Genomic DNA, 23,106 nt, shown 5'->3' with positions numbered 1-23,106 from the left:
TTGAGTGGCACACTGAGTTTGTGGGCTGTGTCTCATTTGGGTTGTGTTGGGGGTTGGAGGTTGCTTGTGTTTCTGCTTTGGAGGTCCCTGTTGCTTGGGCAAGTTTTTACTGAGAGCCTCTGTGAACGTAGGTGTGTGTTTTGCATTTCTATGTGTGTGTTTTGGTGGTGTAGGTTTTGAGGGACTATGTGCTGAGTGTGGTGTGGTGCAAGTGTTTACCTTCTCTAGATATAGATATAGAAATATATAGATGATAAAGATATATCTATACTGATTTTATATATATATATATATATATATATATATATATATATTTTTTTTTTTTTTCTTTTTTGATATCTGTACATATGTTTATATAACAATATAGATGTATATATTCTATACATATTTGTTTTATATGTATAGCTCCATATATCTGATGTATATACTTTTTAATATTTATCTGTTACCATACACATCTATATGCGTATATTTATGTATACTAAACATGACTAATTCCATGGTGTTTGTTTCCTACAATTCTATACCTGTACTGAATGATATATTTGAAAAAACACCATTCATTGCTACATCTTAGATGGTGTAGTGGTAAATTCTCTGAGTATAGTTTACAGAGTCCTGGGTCCAAGACTTGGCAGGACTGATTATTTTGTTGCTGGACAGAACAGTGGCTGGTGGAGACAGGGTGATTAAGGCAGTTTTAAGCAGTTGTACATGGGTTTGCATGGGTTTGGGCAATGGTAAGCGATGCCAACACACTGTTAAATAAGAAACTGCTTAATCTGTGTAGGCATCGCTTAGCATCATGCAAACTCGCTTACTGCCACTTACTGTTGCTTACTGCAGCCTATTCCCACTTACCCCATGCTAAGTTCTTTAAAAGAAAAGAAAAAAGGGGTTATAGGAAAGTGATGAAAAAGGGGGCACACACAGGGAAAAACAATGTGACTGATATGTAGGGATGTGCAGGACGGGTGTAGGGAAGGTCTATAGCTGTCCATTTCTGATACAGCAACAGCTGTGCATTTATACAGAATTTGGAGGTGGATTTGGACACTCAAACCTGAGAGAGGGGTGAGGACAACAGTAATGTGTTGTTAAGCCAATTAGACCAGATTACATGTGTCCAGTGGACACGTGTGAAATGGACAGCTATGTAAGGGTTGACATTTTTTTGTGGGAACAGATTGCCTTTTTTTTTTTTTTTTTTTTTAATAAGGTGAGAGTGGGATGTTGGAGAAGAATACTAGGTATATTTGGGGAGATAGGTTGGGTAAAAAGAAAGACAAGGCAAATAAGACAGCAGACAGGGGCGGTATATGACACATGTGGGGGGGTAAACACCTTGGATGGAGAGGGTGGTTGGGAATTGGATGTCCACAATCCCCCAAATGGATACTGTGGGACTGAGGTTCCCACCCATGGGCAGTCACCACTGCACCTTCGCAGCCCCAAAGGTGGCTGTGCTGGGGGCTATGCAGGAGGAGCAGGCTAACCCTCAAGATGTGCCACATGGCCCTCAAGCTGGCATAGCAGATCTCCAAACTCCTTTAGAAGCTCGCTACGCACAAATCCCCAGACCTGATGATGTGTGACAGTGTCCTGTCTGTACCTGTTCCTGGGGGGTGTGAGCCCCATCCCCTGAGGTGGTTCCACCCAAAGGTGGTGCAGGACCAGTGGACAAGGAGGTCCCAGGTTGGGTCCCAGAAGTGCTGGGGCCCGGTTCCATGGCCAGTTGAGGCAGAACAGGCGGATCCACTGGGATCAGCCTTTCCAGACATGCTATGGTGTTGCAGTTTTATAACATATGTCGGTTAGTCATGAAAAACACATTCCAGGATTGGTTATAACAGCATGCATAGGTATTCTCATTAACCCAAAACTACAGATTTGGAACAGTTGCATAGCAAACAGAACACATGCATATATGGAACTACAGTGGGCATTATAACAGCATGCAGGTTACATTGATAGCAACAGGCTACCAATTATAGTATTTGAACAGGAAACATTAATAGTCAAATGTTTAAACATTTGTAGAAGAATAGGACACATTTCCCAACAATAGGTTTGGTGAAAAACATACCCACTGATTTATGTGTTTAGATTGTCGGTGCAGATAGGGTGGGGGAGACAGAGAGATGTCAGTTAACTCCAAATCCAGCTCCAGACAAGTGATAAGTGGAGTACCTCAGGGTTCAGTCCTGGGACCACTCGTGTTTGGCATCTACTTCTGAAGTACAGGCCAATACTAAGGGACTCTGGCTAACAAAGTTTGCAGATGACTGCAAACTGGGAGCCATTATTGAATCTCCAAATGATGTGGATACTCTACAAAAGGGCCTTACAGAAACAGATGCTTGATGCCAGAGCCATGGGCTCAAGCTCAATGCCAAGAAATGTATAGTTATCCCCTTTGGGAAAAAAACATGTACCCATGAATTACCACATAGGTGGCAGTACACTAAACACCAAAAGTGTGATAAGAGACTTAGGGACACAGGTGGACAGTGGTCTCACATTCGATAACCACATTGCCACAACAGTCAGGAAATCCTTCTATGTGGCACACCTCATCACTAAGGGCTTTTCATCCAGAAAAAGTAGGTCATTGTCCCACTTTATTCATCCCTCATTAGACCCATTATAGAATACAATGCCCCATTTGGTATGTACCTCTCAAGACACCTGCAACAACTGGAAAGGCCGCAGAAATACCTCACTAAAAGAATCACAGGCCTAAAGCAGATGCCCCATGCTGACCACCTTAAAAAACTCCAGCTATACTCTGTTGCATATCGTCTACTCAGAGGCGATCTCTGCTTAACATACAAGGCCATATCAAACCCAGAGCTGTTGGACATGCTACACTTAAAGAAATCCCAATCCATCAGAGCCACACACTCCAGGGATCTAAACCTTGTCATCACAATAAACAAAACATGCTGGAGGGATAGGTTCCTGACCCAGAGACTCCCCAGACTCTGGAATAGACTGCCCATACATGTCAAGCAGAGCGCCTATTTTGCTCTCTTCAAAAGGAACCTTGATGATTGGATGGGAGAAAGGAAATTCACCCTGGGGACCATGTCAGTCACCCTACTAGATAGGGGTCCAGGGAAGTAAATAGTGTGGGAAGAAATAGCCAGGGAATTGTTATGGCTAGACTTGTATGGGCCCTAGGGCCGACAGCCTAGTACCAACCTACGAACATATGAACAACAGTATAGGCTTCAATTGCTCAAAACTTTAATGATCATTGCTCTAATCATTACTCTCTAGGTATTACCTCACTTTGCATTGACCTATCGCCTTTGTTTGGGCAGTGGTATGTTTGTACACAGTGTATAATTACAGCCTTCTTACAGCTAATTTATACCTTTTCTTACCTGGTAGACATGTGGAGGAAGTTTCTGTTAACACTACCTGACTGTTTCTACCCTACCCATATTCACATAGTCAGGGTTACATATGTGCACTCATAGTGTGTGTGTGTGTGTGTGTGTGTGTGTGTGTGTGTGTGTGTGTGTGTGTGTGTGTGTGTGTGTGTATGTGTGTGTGCTACTGCCATACTCTGCCTTGATTTCTATTGGTCACCCTGGGTGTGGGTGGCAGTGACCACTAGCTGTGACAGCGTGACATTTCTAAATTTCTTGGAGGAGACTACTTGGTGCATGTACTTATCTTGCTGTCATTTGAAGCCTTGGGGATGGCCAGTGGGTGATGTACACAGTGTATAAATACAGCCTTCTTACAGCTAAGATATACCTTTTCTTACCTGGCAGACCGGTGGAGGAAAGTTCTGTTAACACTACCTGACTGTTTCTACACATATTCCTGGGTGAAATTATGTATGCAGCTTGCTACCACTCCTGGGATCTGAACTGTGCCTGTTTGTGCAAAGGAATGCAACGCAGCTTGTGTTTCATCAGAATGAGCTATTGAGAAACTGATGTTTCTTGGTTGACTGTTTTCTGCTTAATACTCTCTTGGTTGTACAATCTGACCTTGTAATTCTGACATTCATGCATGACAGATACTTCTTATACTGTGTATTCATACTTTGACATAGCACAGTCTGGAAAACACTGGTTAACACAAAATTACTATTCAGGTATCAGATCTTGGTGTATGGAACATTTCATATAGTTAATCTCCTGTTTTTCAACTCCACAATCTTTGTCAGATGACCCTTGAATATTTAATGCTTTGAGAGCTATAGATGCTGTGCAGAAACTGTACACATTTCGATTCATGTCACCACATACCAAAGTAATTACAACCAGTCCAGGGTTTTGACTTTTATTGACAGATACTGACACTTTTATTGATATATACCCTGTACGTCACTATTACTCTGCTAATGTATTGTTTATTCGATACAAACCAAACCCATTTTTAAATACTGACAGGTGACATTCTACTCCTTTCTATTTATTTGCCCTGAATACTACAAGCTAGATTTGTACTCACCAGCCTCATGATGCAGCCTTAGCAGCCTGCTGGTATGGTTGTCCATGTTCGCGGACCTCTCATCTGCAGTTGTACAGGAGATAGTGAAACATTTATGTATATCTATCCATCACATACACATGCTGGACTTTGGAAATCACTTATTGATACAGATATTTACACACAGCTGGGATGTTCCTCACCAGTGCATCTTGGACCCACTGGTCTAAGAGCTCCCTCTTCCTATGCTTCAAGTCAGTAAAGTTGTGCCAGACCTGCTCACTAGTCCGAGGGATGCCAGTGGCACTGGTGAGATCATGTGCAAGATGGTCCCAGGCCTTCGCTTTGTATTGGCAGCCTTGGTACTGGTCCTGCAGCAGTCTGCCTTCATGGTCTTTTACTAGTAGTCCAACCATGACCCTGAACTCCTGGATGCCCCAGCACTGCACCCAAAAGCACACACCTTCACCAACTCCAGCCATAGTGCCTGGAGTGATCAGCTACCACTGGTTATGGTTGTATTCCCACTAACAGGGTTTAAATAGGGATGGATTCCCTCCCTTTGCCCTGATTGGCAGAGTATGAATATGCTGAGCTAAGCTTAGTGACGGGCAAACCTGCTTAGCACAAATAAGCATTGCTTAAAGGGGTAGATGCTAAGCACTGCTTACCAGTGCCAAATCGGTTTAGCTACGCTAATTATTGCTAAGCATACAAATTTAAGCAATCCTTACTCTGGCTAAGCATAGCTGAGCACAATTTAGCATTGTTCAGCTTTCATTTTATGGACTATCAGGATTGTGGGGTTGATTCCTTCTTAATGACATCTTATGATATGCATGTTTCCCTTCCATAACATCCCCCTATGTGCTTTCATTACATTATATTCTTTTGTGGCTATACTGTGTGGGACAATTGTGTTTATATGGGGGTTTCACATCTGTACTACACTGACACCTCATCTTTGGGCTTGCTACATTACCCTGTTAAGAAATATATATCATCCACTACCTATTTATAAAAAAAGATACTTTTAGTGCTGTTTTTTTAATATAAAAATGAATGTACTGCATTGGGGCTCAAACCATGAATGGCTGCATGCTAAGCAAACGTTCGAACCACTACACTATTTCAGTTTGACTATGCTGTTTGTATGTTTCTATTTAGCTCCTTCAGATGTTTCAGCTATGCTATACACAGCTGTGTGACGTGCACACCTGCTCAGCTACACTTAAACTTTATTGGGGACTGAAAAAAAAAATAAACATATGCTTTATTTTTATTTACTTTAGGGGTATGCACATTGCTTTCTGCCTCTTAGGGCAGGACATCTGGACAACTACATCATACAGGGGGTATTATTTTATACGTTCCTCTCAAGAACATGCTTACTTATTTGGTATGCCAGCGTGTACACAGGCATACCATTGTGGACATTATCTGTGCTGGACCATTGTGGGGGGCTGTGCTTCTGTGTGCATTCTAATCATACCTCTCTTGGAGCAAAAATTCTGGACAATGCCTAACATGATGGGGGGACAAATAGGGAAAGATTTTAAATATTGCTCTTACAAACTTAGAAAGTTGATGGAATAATAGGTTTTGCATTAGCCTGAATTTTCTGAATGATGTGTAGTATTAAACTCAAATGTTAGGTGGAACACAACAAAACTATGAGGCAAAAATATGGACATTCTGTGAAAATCTGTACAGTTGAGAGGTATGAATGTATTTTGTCCGCAGACACTGTTTTCTGGTGATAACAGTGTATGTGGACACTGTTAGTTGCTTTAGAATTGCCGTATGGCAATTCTAGAGTGCAGGGGGCATGTGTACTGTGCAAGCAATGCTCGGACATGCCCCCTGCAAGCATTCATGGATCATGCATGTGCAGATTATAGAGCAGTATGTCTTCATGAATATGCAAGGCACGCTGCTGTACTGCACTGGCACCATCCGCTCCATGCAGGAATAGCACTATTCCTGCACGGAGTTTAAAGTATCCCAGGGTATTTCTGTACTTCAATGAATAATATAATATCTCTACTTAAAATAAAGCTGTCTTCTGATGGTTCACCCTGCTGTATGTAGGCCAGCCTCTACTCTGTCTTGAGTAACTGTATTTGAGCCATTCCTGTGTCTTCCATTTTCACTGAATCTACAATCACAGTTTAGCATTCCCTTCTAAAAATATCACTTAATATCTTCTTTCTCCACTATTTAAATATATGTCCATACTTTTCATTTCTTGTTAGAGTCTTCACAAAAAATATCTGTGTTCTTAAATACTTTTCTTCTACTCCATCTTGTTCAGTTACCACTTTTCTACCATCTTTCTCTACCTTCTGTCTCTGCTGTATTATTACCTTTCCTCTAGGGTATCATCGGTCAGCAGAATATTGGTTTTCAAAAATTATAAATTTTTCTCTGCTATTGCTATTTGCTCATACCATGTTAGTTCTTCTGCTCTCTGACTTCTTTAATGACACTAATTATCGATCTTCCTGTAGGTATCACCTCATAGGTACTATAACTGCACAAATGCTGTTAATCTGCCTGTTCAGGTATACTTGCATTGCTGTCTCTCATCTCATTCTGGTTCTCTTCTCACTCGCACTCTTGTAGTTTATCTTACTATATCTGGAAATATGCCTCATTTTTGTTCCCATATTTTAGGATATGCATTTCTCAGCATTTTCTTAACAATGTAGAGTTACATCAATTTCACTGCTTAGACTTTTATCCTGTGCTTGCTACTGAGTATACCTTGTAACCATTTATATTTGTTATCGTTTATTTATTCAGTTCTATTTATATCATGCTTAATTCTGTGTTAACTGCCTGGAGTGTTAGTCATGCTACTTATATAGTCTATTATAGTCTTATATAGCCCAGATTGTGACAGAAAATCGCCCTTGGGTCAGTATACTTAAGCATTTAATAAATGTTATATAATGGCAATGTTAACTTAATGAGAAATAAAAATAGTATGGTACAACAAAAATCAAAAAAATTTAAATGATAAAAACATGGTGTATAGTAAAGTATGTAAGTAAATCAGAATGCGTGGCACAGAGGAATGGAGTTTTCACCAGGGCCTAGAAGACCCAGGCTCATTTTACATACCCACTTCTTGTATTGCTGGCTTAGGGTTAAGAATGAGCAGAGTTTTGCTGGTTCACCTATTCAAGGCCTAGGGTTCTAGCTCTGCCACAAAAATATGGATAATAAACAAGCAGATAATCTCCAAGCAATAACTGCATTGACATCATTGCATGTTTAGTGGAGGTTGATGGGGTGGGACTGTGGGTAAAGCATATCAAAAAAGCTTGTTTCTGTCATCAAAATGGTGCCATACTGGGATAATCTGATCTCTTATACACCCCCTCCCATAGAATTCCACAATTATCTCATCTGTCTGAGGGGGCATACTCTGATGGGAAAGCAGGTAAAATCTGTAGAGGGAGCTGTTTTACTATGGAGCTTGAGGAAGGGATACAGAGAGCAGAAGAAGAAGAACCAAAAATATAAGTAGTTGGTCACCATCATAAGACACTGCTTCAAAGCAAATAGAACATAAAGTGAAGCTTCTGAAAATTTCACTTTACCTCCCTTCTCCATTTTTCTTAAATATATGTCCATACTTTTCTTGTTACTGTCATCACAAAAATTGATTCTGTAAATATTTGTTTTTACTACCATCATGTTCCGTCACTAGCTTCCTAAAACCAATCTGAGGGGTGCACTCTGAGAGGGAAAGGGGTCAAGCAGGAGGGGCAACACTTGACTGCAGAGCTTGGAACAATATACAAGTCAATGGCTAAAAAACATAATAAGTGTATATACTGATCATGTCTAAATAACTAAATGTATCTGTAATTTTTCTATGTGGAGTTTTTCTCCCCGGGCCTCTGCTGAAAAAGGGCCTTTTCGGCTCAGTCAGACACCCCCGGTTAACAAATGTAAAATAATAAAAATAAATAAAATGTCTTTTTAAAACAACCCTACTATATAATATTGATATACTGTAGCAGGTCTGTAAGATGTTATATATTTATTTACATTGAGTCACTTAGACTGTGCCAGCATATCCAAACAATGTTCCACACTGGGTAAAGTATAACTTATTTACAATTTGCCATCTTCGTGTGGGTAAAACATGACATCTATAGTTTGCCAAAAATAATCTAATATCAACAAACAGTCAAACATCAATTTGAATACATTTGTTTGTCTGCTGCATTTAAATTAAGCTCTATGTAACAGGGATGATGGTTTTCATAATATCACATGTCAGATACTGGAAGGTTGGCCTCCTAATAGTGTTAACACATGGTATCTTTGCCCTCCAATTGTAATGGACCTGTTGACTGAAGATGGCAGAGAGGATAGTGACAAAGAAAGGAAGAAAGATGCAGATGAAAACTGGAGATGTTGTTCAATCAATTTCCTACTTATTAATGGTATGCCCTATTTGAATGAAAAAGACTGCTTTCTTAGATTTCAGTGGTGAAAGCTGGCAAGTTTAATGCATTTCACTAACATGGATGATATCCTGTATTTATCAGCAGTCTTCATCCTGTAGTCCTGGATTTGACTCCCTCAGTCTCCAGTTCCATATTGTGTAATTCTGAACAAGTTATTTGACTAGATGCATATTATGTGACTCTAAGAAAGCCACTTGACTAAGGAGTGCTCTGAGTTCACCCTGAAATAAAACGTTTGTGTGTCACCAGGTTATCAAATAAAATAAATGTATGGGAGGGGGTAGATAAACACCGACTTGATCACTACCAACAAACTATGACAGTTTTCTTGTCTGATATAGCTTGGGACAAATAGGAATTATAGTGATTACTATCACTGGCGGTATCTTCACAGTTCATTCAGAGATTCTGAAGATAGTAACCAGAGGCAGACCTCTCAATTGTCCAGGTTTTCACAGAATGTCCAGATTTTTGGCTCACATTTTTGTCTGTTTCTCATAAAATGTATTATTTTTTAGCAAACCATTGAGGATTGAAGTCACTAAATAACGGCAGACATACGAGTTTCATATTTCATATTGTTCAGAAAATGTGTGTTAATACAAAACCTGTTATTGTAGCCACATTCTAAGTTTATAAGTGCAATATTTAAAATCTGTCCCTATTTTTGGGCCTTTGTACTCCCATTACATTTGGCTATGTCCAGATTTCTTGCGTTAAGAAGTTGAGAGATAGCGCAGAAGAATAACCCTCTGCCAAATTGACATGAACTGATGTGCAGCTTCCTCACATGTAAGGTCAAAATATACTTGTGCATTTGTGTGTATATATATATATATATATATATAAATATATTTATATATATATATATATATATATGAATATATATATATATATATATATATATATATATATATATATATATATATATATATATATATATATATCCAGTATGCATGCATCACAGACATACCTGCACAAACCTGACAGGAGGTGTGCTAAACAACGTATTGGTGCAGAAAAATGGGAGGATCTCATGAGAAGAGTAAACCAGATGTGGTGTTATAGGACCAATTACCAGCTCATGGGCTCGTAGCAATGTAAATACTGCGCTACTGAACCTATGACTGTGACTGACTGGACCTGCATAGCAGCTTAGGTGATTGCCAACTAGCTAAAAGTAATGGCACTATTGTGTTGTCAGATACATGATATTTGTACCCATCAGGCTGGTGACTTTCTTTATCATTAGTCTATACAATTCTGTTTACATTTGGTCTATTTCTTGCTCTGCAGGAGCTTACCTCAAAACCTGATTTCAGTTCTACAATATCTATTACACAAGTGCAAGGAAGCAAGGTGAATGTAACAGAAGTGCTGACATTCAATACGTGAAGAAGGAAAAATGAATTTTGGATACAAGATTAGAAAATAAGACTACAGCTACACTTTTCGTATTTAGTTTCATTTTTAGTGTTTTTATTCTGCCAGAATGCCTGCATCCAGCAAGTATGAAACTGTAAAATAGCAGGAATCACATAATGTAATGCCTGTAGCTGGAATAGATCAGCTGTAATATGCTTAACAGAAACTGGAGAGAATATACATACTTTTATTCTGCTGAGGATTATAGGGGAAGAAAATCCGAAGTTAGCAGAGGCAAAGTAAAATGTAATGTTCTCTCTCATTATATACAGAGCACTGAAGATGGCCTACAAATCACTACAAAAGTGAGATTTTTATGCTAATGTTAGCCAATGCTAGCATTGTCTGCACTTGTTATTACATAGTAGTTATTGCAAGCGTCTGTGATAACAAGCCTGAAGTTAATAGTGAATCTATTCTTCACCCCCTTATCAACATCACAGCAGAGCCTTGAAAAAATGAGTTATGTTCTGCATGCATAGTTTGCTGTTTATTATGTGCACAGAATTTAAAAATTACACAAAGAACGTGATATGCCAGTTATTTATGGCAGATAATAAAACATAGTGATCCCGGTCTGTAGACTATCATTAAGCCAAATTGCCATTATGTATCATGCCAAGCAATAGCTTATTACTGGATTATTCACTGGCACATTATGGCTTTTCATTATTCTACAGAATGAGACCAGTGGGTTTAATTTGTACAGTGAATATCTGATACAGCAGTCCCTTCACCTGCAGTACTGCTTAGTTTTATTGCATTCTTCTAGCAGTTCCTGCAGCCTCAGCTTTATGTTGCACTCATGTGGTGTTGTTTCCTGACTGGTACAGTCATAAAGTTTATTTAGAGAATGCTTCAGATCTGGTAGAAGATGTGACGACAGTAAGAAAAAGAAAGTTTAGTCTTATAAGTTCAGTTGCAGGATGGCCTGTATATAAGGAATGAATTACATGATTTAATTCTAAATTTATTAATAACTGTACTGCAGTTGCTCAGTTCAAACTGAGTTGTTTAAGCAGGTATAGAGAGAGAGAGAGAGAGAGAGAGAGAGAGAAACAGCCTTCTTCGACCAAACTAATTTCTAATGATCTGGCAGTTATATTTATCTGCCAGTATTGTGTTTCATTAAATGGAAGCAGTCTTTATTTGTTTTGTGTTATTCACTGCAGGCTTGTTGGTACCACATGTACAGTGTTTAATGATCCTGTTTCTAGAGGTTTGATCAAACTAGCTCATCATTTCAAAGATCAAACAGGTTAAGATTAAATTATGTTTTGTACATCCTATCTCAGAACAAATAAAGTTGACAAATTATTCTATGTTGCCAGTCTGCATACCTCAACGACCTTGAGTAATGAATGCCTTCTGCTCCCTAATCATTCAGAGTCAAATGGGCAGGATGTAACAATAGTGGGGTGACATTCTGAAGCTCGTTTTACATTTAAGTGCCCTGTTCAGTGCACCCCCCCTTTCAGGCACAACATCAGCCACATTGACAAGAGTCAAACAAACAGTATACAATGTGCAGTAGGATAGGGTTCAATCATATCAACATGTCATAATGTGATATACATACATAGCAAGGAACATTCAGAAACAGAGTATTGAATTACATGTCAGGAATTTATTCAAGTTGCTAATGTTCAGTGTAACAATATGTGAAGTCATTTATTGAACACATTTTGGATAGCTTATGCTAGTAAAGTGAAGGAGGGTGTTTAGTAGTATTTACTGATGACACATGTGGGCCAGTATAGTTACTATGTCACCTGGATAAAGGAATATTTAGGGTGGAAAGCATCACTCTGGGAATGAGTGTGTTTTAGGTGCTTAGGCATGTGGAAAGGAAGCAGAGATGGTTCTAATACAATTGGATAAACAAAATAATTTACTGGCAAAAAGGCATTACCAAATGAGAGAAAACAAAGTGTAAGTATAGAGCTTAGTAAGGAAATTAGAGAAAGAGTAGATAACGTGCTAGTAAATGTTAGAAGTGACACACCGGATTTGAGGAGGTACAAGCTGTAAATAGTTTCCAGTATTTGAGCATAGAGAGTTGTATACAGTTTCTAGTATTCACTCAAAAGGACTACTAAATAATAAGAAATACTAAGGTAATAATTGACAGCAAAAGTCGTTATGACTATTTTGTAATAAATTATACAAAACAGTTCAGTAACTTGGATTCATAAGAGAAAATTACTTGAGTTTGGTGCGTATGAATATAAATTATTTTGCTTGAAAAGATTACTTAGAGGCAAATCTAGAATCTGGCTAGTTATATCAAAGCAGGTACAACAGTTGTTATCTTGTAAGAACTTGCCTGAGAAAGGATATGAAAGTCAATACATTTGGTTTCTTTCCATATATTTTCTGGAAGACAGAGGGGATGTTTTTTGAAAATGCTTTTACTTCGATGGCTAGCGTGTAGGCAGTTCTACAAAGAAGGTTTTCATCATAGTTATTTAGGTAGTATGTGTTGCTCCTGAAATGTAATCTGTTCACCAGTGGAGAGCTGTAACCATGGATGAGATTAGGGATCGGTGGACTTCAGGGGAAAGCTAGCTCTAGCTGGTATTGATGGCCATTGTATTTGTTTACCATCAAGTAGGCAGAGATGTCCTGACAGTGGGCTAAGATGATTAAACCATATTATACAATGACTGACCAGTAATATTCAAAAAGGAGCATGCTTCCATTGTCCACCATGTTGCTTCCATTGTACAGAAAGCTTTCTACATTGCCCACCTCATAAGTAAGGGTATCTCATCCAGGGACAAGGAGTTCATAACATCCCTGTATTCTTCCCTTATAAGGCCCATTATTGAGTACAATGCTCCATTCGGCATGTACCTCACAAAGCACATGCAGCAGCTGGAGAGACCACAGATGTTCCTCACCAGAAGAATTCAGGGCCTCAAAAATCTACCATACACAGATAGGCTAAAAGCCCTATGCCTCTAATTGGTTTCATACAGACTCCTCAGAGGTGACCTCTGTCTGGCATACAAGGCTATCTCAGACCCTGCCTTGATGGGACTGCTGCATATTCGCAAGTCAAGCTCCACTCAGTAACCTGCACACGCGGCCTCAACCTACTCTGTGACATCAATAGGACTTCCTGGTGGGAAAGATTTGTGTCCCAGAGCCTCCCACATCTATGGAATAAACTCCCTCTCCATGTCAAGCAGAGTACCTCTTTACCCCTTTTTAAGCGCAGTCTGGATAACTGGATGGGAAATAGAGAATACATCCCTGGGATTCCACCCGTGCCCCTGCTGGACAGGGGCATCAGGTGCTGATTTATCTATGCATGGGCTAAACTCTTGGCTCGGCTTATAAGGGCCTCAGGGCCAATAGCCTAGTAACTTCCTATGATCCTATGATAATGACTGGTCAGCCCAACAAGCATGCCCATTGTAAATCTGAGAATATACCAATGGAAAAAGGTCCGGTCGCCTGGACTTTTTTCCATTAGTGTATGCCATAAAATTTTTACTTTTCTTTCTTTTTTTAAATAAATGTGCAAAACCGAAGACCTCAAACAAATGAGGGAGATGGCACAGAGAAAAATAAGAGGATAATCAGGTACGTTCTGCAAAACTAAAGAAACTTACCTGATTATCTTTTTGTTTTTCTCTGTCCTATCTATCCCAAATGTTAAAAGTCTCCCGCTTTTTTTTTTCTTAATAAATAAATAAAAAAAGCAATAGAGATCTTCCTTTCTCCATTGCTTCCTTTACACAGCATTGATGTACTGTGTAAGCGTGGGAATGTAAGTCCCATACGCATGTGCATTACATCAGAAAAGCCCCAGGATACTGAAGAAAATGTGGAAGGGCACCATGGAGGCATTATACAAAGACATTCTCCAGGATTCAGGAAGCCGTATTTTCCATGCAGGAACAGTGCATGAGCTCATGCATGGAAAATGGCCACCGAGCGATTCAGGGTAGTGCTGTTTTCACATGCACGCGCGGTCTTAGTCTGTTCTAGCACGGAAAACCGTAAAATATGCAAATCATCTGATTTGCTGGTGAAAAACATGCAAATGAGGTGATTTAGCAATTCACCAAGCTGCCAGGTCTCCGTACTAGAACAGTGTCAGTGCAGAAATGTATTCAGAAAATAACTGAGTACATTTCTGCAACTGACAAAACGGAGGCATGACAGCTCATGAAAAAGCATGTATTATGTACATTAAACATGCCAATGGCCAAATATAAGGCCATTGGCATTAAAAAGTGATTAATTATTATGAAAATGAAACTTTTTTTTGACTGATCTCGGTCATTTAAGCATAGGGCAGTGGCGCGTAAAAGGGATCTTGCCGAAAAAAAAATGTGAAAACTCAATTTTAAGTTAATTCTGCATTTTGCCATTATAGTCAATGGCATGCAGAATGTAAACAATACCAGGGAGCACTGGTTGTCAAGGGGAAAGGGTCCATTTTAGTGCAGTAACTAACAACCTACACACTGGGGTATGCAAATGAACAGAGTTATACTGAATCATATATTTCTTCAAAGTGTCAGCTTGTACCTAACCGTGTAGGTGCAGCAACACAACAGTGCAAGTGTAAGAGCTGAATGACTGTCATGCTTGCTGTAAGCTCATTTGAGGTCTGTGGCCCATGTTTGCCCTTAGCTAAGCACAGCTAAGGAAGGGGGGATGTCAGATGTGCCTGAGCAGTGTGTACATAGCCTAAATGGGTGTACACGCCACGCACCAGGTTTTAAACAAAAAAAAAAAAGACAAGAAAAGAGGAAATGGCAGCACTGTTTACATTTGAGCACTGGGCATGTGAGGCGAGCCTCAGGGCTTAAATAGGGAGGAACTGAGAAAGGGAAACAGAAGTAGGAAGGCAATCAAGGAGAACTATCATAGCTGGCAGGTGAAACGTATCAGAATCAGCCAATTACACATGCAACAGCCCAGCCCAGAAAACTACTATAAACTATGCAAACACCTTTCAGACTGGTTTTTGGGGAAACAGCAGTAGGAAGGCAATCAAGGAGAACTAGCATAGCCAGCAGGTGGAATATATCAGAATCAGCCAAATACACATGCCGCAGCCCAGCACACTACTATAAACTATACAAACACCCTACAGACTGTTTTTTCCCACAAATTCTACACCACCGGTGTACACAGATGGTGGATTTTTAACTGGTAAAACTAACTAAAAATGTCAGAGGCTGCTGCTGCTTTACTCCATCAATATGTGCTAGTTGAGGAGGAGAATGCTGACAACTGACCCACAGTGAGGAGGAGGAGAAGAGTATACAGACCCATGGTAACCTACCAGGGCCTACATGAGCTGGAGATAGTAGAGCACTACAGGGTGGACAGGGACATTCTACAGCAAATCATTGAGTTGTGGCGGCCATGCCTCACACACAGAAATAATAGAGGGGAACCCGTCCCAGTGGATAACAAGGTATGTGTAGGCTTAAGAATATTAGCCACAGGTACTGCGGTGGTGGTGCTGTGGTAGCATTGTCGCCTCACAGTAAGACGTTGTCCTGTTCGATTCTCAGCTAGAGCATCTTCTGTGTGGAGACATGCGTGAATGGGCGTACCTTCTTTGAAGGTTGTGCGTCAGGGCCGGCAGCTCAGCATGTAAAAATCTACTGCCAGTCATTAGCAGACCGGAGTTCCGCTGTGGTGACCCCTAACCAGGAAAAGCCAAAAGACACAACAACAACCTTCCAAAGACCAACTGGGGATATTATGGGGGTCTCACAGGCATCAGCATCCAGGGTATTCCACCATTTCCTGGATGCCATGATACCACATGCCAATGAGCACATATATTTACTCACCACCTGTGAGGCATTGACCAGAAGTATGCGTCTCTTCCACCTTATAGCAGAATACCCTGAGATAGTTGGTGCCATACACTGCATGCACATCCACATCAAAGCACCACCCGGTAAGCGGGGTAGGGTGTACATAAACCATGAGGGCTTCCCCCCCATCAACTGCCAGGTTGTGTGCGATGCCCAGGGCATTATCATGAATGTGTGTGCTGGCAGCCCTGGAAGCTATCACAACTCCCATATCTGACATTGCTCACAGCTGTATCAGGTGTTTGCCAGGGGGGACATCCCATATGGCCATCTAGAGGGGGATGCTGGCTATGCACTGGAGACATGGCTGATGACACCAATCAGAAATGCACACACACCCGAACAAAAACACCATAATGAGGCACATGCACAAACCAGGATCATTGTAGAGCATGTGTTTTGGATGCTCAAGTCATGGTTCCGCTGCCTTGACATATCCAGTGATACCTTGAAGTACTTTCCAGCTACATGTACACAAATGTTCATAGTATGTGCCATGCTACACAATATGATCCTGCAGAAACAGCTGCAGCAGGAACAGCACGGGACAAGGCCACAGAGCCCCTCCACCATTGCCAAGGCCAGCACAGGCACAGAGGGACTCGGAGGAGGAACATCTTGAGCCTGCCCCTGTAGGCAGAAGGAGGCGTGTCCAGTATGCCCATGCCTTGGCAAAAAGGCAACCCATAGCACACACACTGACACTGTAGGGAGCCAGGGATTGATACCTCTCCCTGACTCACACATACAGTCAATGGGATGCCAAACATGACACTACCTTTGTTTTATCATGTATAGGGAGTGTACTACGTACATCTGACATAGTCATCCCTCCAGCACCATCCTCAATACTAGCCCACCAACAAGGTAAGTCACCCTTTCTATCAATTACTGAATGGAGTAGTATGTTATCATAGTTGTATGTATGATATGGATGCAAGCATGCAAGGGAATTGGGTGGCTGAATGGGATAGCAGCAGACAGCTATATGAGACAGCAGGAAATCCATAACAAATACTGGTGTCAACATACTAGGCAGCACTACAGAAGGTGACAACCCCCAACGCAGTACATGTCATGGCCCAAATAACTGTGGGTGTCAATAGATCACACACATGGAAGTTAGTGAGGGTCACATACCCACCACCAGCCTCACCCAGAAGGACAGGTATAGATGACCATAAAGAAAGGTCGGGCTAAGGCCCCCAAATGATGGCAATGGTGAACAGCCCCCCACCAGACCTACACAGACATACTACAATAGGTCTGGCAGTTGCATTTTAGTTCTGAAGGGTAAGAAGTCTGAAACTGAAATTTATGTCATTGAGATCTAACATGTGTACTCTACTGATATGCCTCCTTTCTGCATGATAGGTCACAATGCAATATGAAATGGAAGCCAACAGAGTAACCAAAATACCAGTACAGTCATTGTAAATGTTTAAAGTCTGCAGGTGTGCCCCCCCCCCCCAACAATCCCATGTAGAAATGCAGTAACATGTAAGTTTGAGGAGTAATATCACTGGAGCACAGATTGCCAGAGCTGTCCCAAGCTACATTGTTGCATGTGTACAATATGCAGGGGTCAGTGTGGTAAGTTTGTTGTATGTTTAATATTGCCTGGAAGTGGTCAACATGTGGGCCTGGATGGTTGTGTCTCAGTGGCCTAGGTACGGTACAGTGGTCGACAGGGCCATGTTGCAACAACAGCAGTGCCAACCACACTGCTTCTCAGCTACACCCATGTCAGCAGTTGTACATACTCACTGTCCAGATGTCAATATCTGTCACCATCGGAAAGCTGGACACGTCATGAATGGGGGCCCATACATAGTAACAGTACACAGATCAAAGTAACCTACACAGAGTGCATATAAAATAACTGTCAACTGCACACAACTTTGGAATTATACATAGTTGTTAGCATCACATTAGTTGTCCCTCTAGTATGGAATACTGGTAGTCTGGACAATCACTGGCAGAACAGAAAAGGCACAGTTGTAAAGTGATGACAGGCTGCCCATGTCCACACACAAGCCAGCATAAGGGGAATGTCCCTGGTATATTTGTGAGTCAGGTGCAAGTAGGGTCCATATCGCACATGCACCCAGCTCACCCCACCATCAGCCTCAGGTTTATCACAGGTCACATCCTTGCTGTAGAGAATAAGTACAGCATGAGCCCATCTCTGTATGGGAGTACATACATGATGCTGCATGCTGAATAGGTATCCAATGCAGGTGTGTCCCTAGCAGTAAGCAGCAACCCAACCACATCCAGACTCGTGGATTAGTATGAACAGGAAGGATTGACAGGAAAACCTTAACTACTCACCACTGTCACCCCAGGGTAATCCACTGGCTTGCAGTCTGGGACCGTATGACTGACAGAATGCACTGGTCTGCTACAGATGGCCTGCAGCACTCTCAAATGGCCTACAGTCCTCTGACAAAGGCCCATGCCTCATGCCTAGTGCCATTGGATGGAATGCCAGAGAGTCCTAACTAACAACCTAACACAGAAAACAGAAAACAAATGCAAGGTCATGTTGACAAATGTCAGTAGCATGCCTCCCTATGTCCTACTGCAAGGACTGTGGACCAGGCCATAAATACTACTGGGATAAAGGCCGAACTATAGGGATACCTCTGAGATAGTGCTTTCATAATGTTAGGAAGAGGAGAGAATAACTGGGGGGGGTGTAGAAGCATGGATGTCATGGAGTGTGTGAAGTCTGAAACTGTCTGCCCATACTACCCCCTGACTACAAACCCATGAATGAATAGCCACAAAACTGCTTGTAAACCACAATGTGAAGGTAAACTGACCAGATATATGAGTCCTGCCTCTGGATAACCTGGGTGTATCTGTACAGCTGAGAGATATGGCCCCAGCAGGATATGGCCATTCCGTTAAGTTGAGAAAAGCACAAGAAGGGGATCCCCAGCCAGCATACTACCAAGGTGCTGGACCATTTACACAGAACCAGCAGTCCATTGTCTGTAGCTATCCCTCTACAATGGCAGGAGTGTGCCAGAATGTGTAGCCTATATGCCTCAGAATATTATTCTCAGCTTCTTTCATCTTGTATTTCCCTGGTAAATAACAGTGAGTAAAGAATGATAACTATCAGTAGTTGATGACATGCTACATCACAGTGCAAAACAGTACATATGTCAGGAAATCTATGCTACAACCAACCATGTTACACAAGCAGCACAGACAGCAATAGTTACAGTATCCCCCACATGTTATGCCCATTGTGTCTCCATATTGGCAACCTAACTGCAGATATCCTGCAGAAACAGGTGCTAGGTGTAGCTGTAGCACACAAAACCCTGAACTGGAGTCCATCCCTCCCTGGAATGGATGCACACACTCAATATAGAAGGTCATACTGGGCATGCTCCTACACTTAGAGAAATGAAGTCCATGTCTGACAACACAGTGGACTATAGATATCCGTTATTCGCTGATGACTGTGCACACACCAAATTGTACACCACTAATACTTCACACACACACACACACACACACACACACACACACACACACACACACACTGGATAGGAATACTCAAACATATCTAAGGCCAACATAATATAATATGTCAAACACACACACACACACACACACACACACACACACACACACACACACACACACACACACACATACACACACACATGCACACACACACACACACACAGATGTGGGGAAGAGAGAGACAGCGACAGAGACTCTCATTATGAGGCCTTTCCCACCCAGTACACATCCCATTGGCCTATATCACATGATGTGCTGAAGTCATTCACTGTAGAAATTCCTTTGGTTAGCCCTCAGACCTATAGTCTCAGTGGTGCTCGTGATAACTGTGTAACACTACAGTACAAATAAGCATCCATGTAGCAGTTGTGCTCCAAGTTTGTGTTGTGTGTGTGTGTGTGTGTGTTTGTTTGTGTGTGTGTCATGTGTGTGTGTGTGTGTGTGTGTGTGTATGTTAATAGATGAATGTGTTGAGGCCATTCACACTCATTACACTTCCCATTGCCCTACTTTAACACTCCAGCTGATGTCAGACACCCTGAAATAACCCTTTGGCAGCTTGGAGCCCTATAAGCTCTGTGGTGCATATGATAACTGTGTAATACTATAGTGTAGCAAACTAGTTAGCTAGAAGTCTCATACTATGTCAGTGTTGCATTGGACCATCATAGATGGCAGGGTGTTGGGGAATGTGCATTGACAGTCTAGAGAAATAGATGTGGACCCACAGCAGGCTATGGTCTGGATTGCACTATTACCCCAAGGCAGTTGTACCAGAAGTATCTCCAATGCATTATGCTGGGATATTAGTCTGGAGGTGTTCCTAACCATAATGAATATGGAGACAACATCACCTGTGGAGGTGTGGTGTGGTCCATGTGTGTGTGAATCATGTACTGTCTGGCTTATACCATTTTTGACTTGTGAACTAGCCTTCACACTTCCCCTCACCCCAATCTAGTAGTCCTGTTTATGTCATCTACCTTAGAAGTACCTTTGGACTAGGTGGAAATGTATTAGCTCTGTGGTGCGACTGATAACTGTGTAGCACTATAGTAACAATAACTAGATAAGCAGGAGTTCTAATCACAATACTGGCAACTGTTTGGATGTGATTGTGTGAGAATCATGCAGTGTGTGGGTTACACCATTTTTGACCTGTGTACTACCCTTTACACTTCCCCTCATTCCAATTTAGTAGTTCTGTTGATGTCATCCACCTTAGAAGTACCTTTGGAATAGGTATAAATGTATAACCTCTGTGGCGTGTCTGATAACTGTGCAGCATTGTATTAAGAATACCTACATAAGCAGGAGTCCTAATTCCAATGCTGGCAACTGTTGTGTGTGAGGATCATGTGTTGTGTGGCTTATACCATTTTGATGTGTATACCATACATAGCTGGTGACCACCTCCCACTGCCATTACTTTATATAGTGTGGTAACAGCATCTGCCTCACATGCAGCAAGTTAAACTATTGTACAGCCCTTTGTACAGATGTGTCTGGAATATGCATATGTTTGTAACCTATATGTGGTCAGAAGTGGTCTGTGTGCCTTAACAATGCCCATGTATATGATACTGTAACCAAATAGGCCACTGTGAGTGTACTGACACATATGGCAGCATGAGGTACTATACCTGACTGAAACATCATGCTGATACGTCGTCTGCCGCCCTCACAGGTGGCCAGCCTTGTAGGTGCAATGCATGAGTCCAGATGCTTGGTTTTACAAGTGAACTGTTCCTGTTATGGGTCACATTAAAGGCTGAAGAGGTGTGGACTGACATACTGTGGTCCTAATTAGTATTTAACAGTAACACCTTAAATTTTAACAGGGGTGTGTATGCAATTTATATCCACTGTATACCACTAATGCGTCACACATGTCCCTACCTTAGGCCATTTGTCCAGTCAATTTTGCTGGCCTCTGTCCAGACATCTTGGCACTGACAAGTTGTGAGCTATGTAACAGGAATGTTGGATTCACATCAGATAGGCCCCAGTGGTGACCACTGTGATGCAATGCAGTTAACCCCAACACAAGTGAACATGCACAAAAAGCAATATAGCTATTACATAAAGCAATATAGCTATTATGATGGTTGTGTACATGGTAAATTGCATGCCCTTCACATGCCTGCGGTATTGCCAGGCAACAACAGAGCAATGTCAAACTCACCAGCTTCAGGCTGCTGTCCCATATGCAGACCAGGGGGTCCTAGGTAGTTGTGAGAGGGAGTTGTTGTCAGCAGACTCACATGTGGCCTTGGTACAGGATGGATGCAGCATGTCTGCACATTTACAGTACTAACCCCAATAATACACAATGTCCTGTCCTCACCATAGCTGTGCACCTCTGTGCATTAGAAAACCCCATCCACAACTGCAATCGGACTTGACACATGGATGTAGATACAATACAGATACATGTATTTCTGATACATTAGTGTACTAATCCCCACTGGGCCCTTACCTGCATGCTCCTCATCCAGTGTGTGTGTGTGCAAACCAACCCCACAATGCTTCCCTCAGCTTCATGGCTAGTGCTGTGGGTGGCTGCTCCATGTTTGGCAAGGAGCTCCTCAGTGGGTGTCAGTGGGGGCTGGATGTCTGGGCCCCCACCTGTGGCTAGCCAGTCCCTCACTACAGGATCACCCCATTGACGGGCATGGTGGATGAGGTCAGTGGCCCAATGCTGCACATGTTCATAAGTCCTGCTGTGCAGGCCAGCATCATTTACCCTGTGGTTCACACTGTTCCACAGAGCAGTTCTCTCCCACACATCTTCTGCTCTCCATCCAAATAACAGGACATAATGTCCAATCACATATTGGGTGATGATGTCAGTTTCCCCAACAGAGAATGATGGTAGGAGAGCCCTCTGCATGTTACCTGAATACATAAACAGGAAAAAGGTCATTGGACCTCATACAGTTGTCAAATTGCACATCAACAGTGGATATTACTTGCAAATAATCCACACTACACCATAACCCTCCAAGCTATCATGGCTATAGCAGCTTGCATTACCCTCCTGGCCCTGAGCTATCTTTCCATTCATTTCTGTGTAGAGGGTTGACAGTGGCCATCTTCCATGTGGATGGTGGCAGGTCTGTGTTTGAATGCGTTGTGTGATGGAGCTGTGAGCACATGCCTGAGTTCATGTAGGAGGCAGACAGTGATGTTATTATGCCCCATGGAGATATGCTGTTGTTGCAATCAGTAGGCAATATGTACATGCTCACCATTGCTGAGGGGAGGAGTGTGGTTGATGTGCATATCCCCCAGTACAACTGCGGTGGACAGGGTGGCGATGTTCCCACCTAACCTGTGTG

The sequence above is a fragment of the Protopterus annectens genome, chromosome 2.part1, assembly GCF_019279795.1.
Source record: "Protopterus annectens isolate FY-2018-M chromosome 2.part1, PAN1.0, whole genome shotgun sequence".
NCBI lineage: Eukaryota > Metazoa > Chordata > Ceratodontiformes > Protopteridae > Protopterus > Protopterus annectens.
This window is presented reverse-complemented; position numbering follows the sequence as displayed.